The sequence below is a fragment of the Austrofundulus limnaeus genome, unplaced genomic scaffold, assembly GCF_001266775.1.
Source record: "Austrofundulus limnaeus strain Quisiro unplaced genomic scaffold, Austrofundulus_limnaeus-1.0 Scaffold404, whole genome shotgun sequence".
Taxonomy (NCBI): domain Eukaryota; kingdom Metazoa; phylum Chordata; class Actinopteri; order Cyprinodontiformes; family Rivulidae; genus Austrofundulus; species Austrofundulus limnaeus.
Genome location: NW_013952806.1, coordinates 103828 through 107495, shown reverse-complemented (window position 1 = coordinate 107495; position 3668 = coordinate 103828).

Below are 3668 nucleotides of genomic sequence, written 5' to 3'. Positions count from 1 at the left end.
ATTTAGCAAAGACTTGGTTCCTATAGTTTGTTCGGAGTCGTTCAACAGATTCATATCGTTTGTGAACATCATTTCTCTACAGAGTCCACAGTACTGCAGAAGCCGCACCAATTCTTGTATCAGTCTCATGCTCCATTCTTCCCTCTCTTGTGAACAAAACCCCAAGATGCATGAACTCCTCCACTTAAGGCAGAACCTCATCCCCAACCTGGAGAGAGCAATCCACCCTTTTCTGACTGAGGACCATGGACTCAGGTTTGGAGGTGCTGATTCACATCCCATCTGCTTCACTCTCAGCTGTGAACCGCTCCAGTAAGAGCTGAAAATCCACAGTGTACCTCAAGGAACATGATCAAATGCCTTCTCCAAGTCCACAAAGCACATGTAGACTGGATGGGCAAACTCCCATGATCCCTCTAGGACCCCAGTGAAGATTGAAGCTGCATTGTTCCTCCTGAATCTCCTCCTGAAACCATCAATCAGACACTTTTCTCCAGTATCCCTGAATAGACCTTACCAGGTAGTCTAAGGAGAGTGATGCCTATTTACCGGTAATTGAAACACCCCCTCCCCTCTGGTCCCTCTTTTTGAAGAGGGGAACCACCACTCCAGTTTGCCAATCCAATGGCACTGCCCTCGATGTCCACGCGATGTTGCAAGGGTGTGTCAGCCCCACAACATCCAGAGCCTTAAAGAAGTCAGGATGGATCTTGTTCACCCCTGGAGCCCTGCCTCAGAGCTTTTTAGCTACTCAGCTCCAGTTATGGACAGACCAACCCTGATCATCCATGGAAGATGTGCCGGTGGGATTGAGAAGGTCCAAAAAGTATTCCAAGTTCCACCTCCCTATGAGGTTGATAAAGTGATTTTTCTCCACCTCAGCAACATGATGGTTTGCCAGAATCACCTCATAGCCAATCAAAAGGACTCCTTCTTCAGCTTGACAGCCTCCCTAACCCAGGGTTTCCACCACCGTGTTCAAGGATGGCTACCGCGAGAAGCACCGACAGCCTTGCAGCCACTGCTCAAGGCAGCCACCATTAGGCATGGAACATGGCCCACTTGCTGAGTGCAGCAATTTGCAGCAGCTGCAGGCAATCCAGATGATGAGCTCCTGGGCTTTAAAAGACTGCAGAGACAGCAGATCCTCATTGGAACATATACTATCAACTAAGTTCTTAGTTTTCTTGCCTGAGTAAATCTATCCTCAAATCTTTTGTTTCCCTAGAAAAGCCTTTGATGTTCTTCTGGTCTTCTGCATTGTCAGCCTTCTCCAATCAGCTCCAGTATGAATACAAACTCACTTCCCTGCCCGCCAGCCAGTCTTCACCTGTAAAAAATCACCTGTGACACTCGCCTATGCTCCACTGCTCACCTAGATTGTCACCCTCCTTTCTATGCTTCTGGATCTCTTGAGACCTGTAAAAAAAGAAACATTATTCTACATTCATACCCTTTAACCTGTGGACTCAATAATAACAACTCACCTCCTCCTGTTGCAGATTCTGTCCAGACCAATCTGTATATAATTTAGTTTTGAATTTAAATTTTACAAACCATCTTCAGCAGCATGGTACCTGTAGTTTGGCAGTTTTAAGTGCAGCTCGGACACCGTCTGCAACTGCAAGTTTGATGTCTTGTAGCTACAATGGACCATTAGGGGGTTTCTATTGTCTCAGGATGATGACATCATAAGAGCCGAACATGGGTGGATATAAGTCTACTGGGAGTTTTTCTGGTGGGCCAATGGGTTTGTGGGCCAATGGGCTGCTGGCGGTTCCCCCGTGGAGGTACTGTTGCACTCGGCTCCGTGGCCATGCACCACATGCTTGTTTTGCGGTGCCATAATGCTTCCTTAACACGCCTCCAATCAGCTGATCTGCTCAGAGTGGGGCCGGCCTGCCACGGAGTGGACTTCTAAATGCTACAGACCACTACTGTTCTCCTAACAGCGCTGAGCGGCTTCAATCAGGAAACTTGTCCCATAAAGTTCAGCATATGACAAGTCAGCTCTGTGTGCTTACTAATAACTCAGAAGACACAAATTTAATAAGTCTTGTCCCTGCTAGAGCCACGTAAATTATATGTTCCTGTTTGTCTCTCAGATTTAACAGAAATGTGTGGTGCTGTGGCTCCAGCTCGTCATTCCACTGTAGAATATTACCTGTCCATCACCAGGTGTGCCACATGTGGGGATGGCTGTGTACCAGTTTTATCCTCTTGAGTCCCAAGCTTCTGCTTTGTGCTTATTTAAAATTTTCCCAGCTATTTAGAATTAGGATAACTTTATAAATATAAAAAAAGATTTTTGAAAAACTGGGTTACAAATATATATTTTACTTAAAATAAAAAATAAACTTAAAACAGTTCCTCTGAATAAAATCAACTAGTATGTCCTCAATATCAGGATGAAGCTTCTCATGAGGTTAGAGTTATAAACAAATCAATATTTTAACTAATATAGTAACTAATATAAAACTGGACTTCTATTTTGAAACTGTAGATGTTTCTCTTCTGATCAGAGAAGCTGTCAGTTCAAAATGTTTTGAGTAGTGGGGAGTTCGAAGCTTTATAGACCTTCATGACGTTCAATAGAACTCATAATAGAAATGTTTTTTTTTTAGTTTTTTGGAATAATCCTGATCTGGATGACTGAGAATCTTTATCAGCATCATGTAGAAAACATTTGCCAGCTCAGCTCAGTTGGTAGAGCTGTTGTTTCTCCGATGCTGGATCAAATCCCAGCCTGCACCTCTCTGGGTGGTGTTTACATGTTCTCCCTCTACATGAATGTTGTTTTTTCCCGGTACTTCAGTTTCCTCTCACAGACCAAAAATATGCACCTTAGCTTCACAGGTACACATTGCAAGTCTCAAACAAATGTTTTGTAAATATTATTATTTTGAACAACATTATGCTCAGGTATGAGTAACTTAAACCCGGCAGTTGAAAGTGGGCCAGTCTGTCAGGAACTCCCAGGCCACTTTTTCTCCCCAGTCCACCCCTACTGAGAACAAACGGCAAAGTATTCCATACTGAAATACTTTACTTCAACTACAATATTTAAGATTTAACTTTTACATTTAGATTTGCACATTTATATTTAGGATGTCATATTTACACATTATTTAACATTTAGATTTGACATTTAATAAAAGTAGCAAATTGGAAGAACAGTGAGCTTAATAACAATAAAATGTTAGTGAACATTTTTTAACACTCAGAAAATGAGGTGAGTTCAGCCTCCTCCCATCAGGACGTAGATACTTTGTGCCAAAATGTAAAACTAAGCATTTCAAAATCAACTTTGTTCCTGTTGCAATTAGCTTTTCAAACTCAAGTTAACATAATATACATTACATTAGTCATTTTATTCCTTTTTGTCTTATATAGTTTTATTTGATTTTATCTTGTTTTTATCTTTGATTCTTATATAGTTGGGTTTTATGAGCACCTGGTCACTTTTTAATCTTGTGTCCACTGTGTCCATGTCAGATGTCTTGTGCTTTTTCTTGGATAGAAGCTGACTTATTTTCACTGTAACCAAATTTACCTGCAGGTACAAATAGAGTTGACTGATTGATTGATTGATTGATTGATTGATTGATTGATTGATTGATTGATTGATTGATTGATTGATTGATTGATTGATTGATTGATTGATTGAT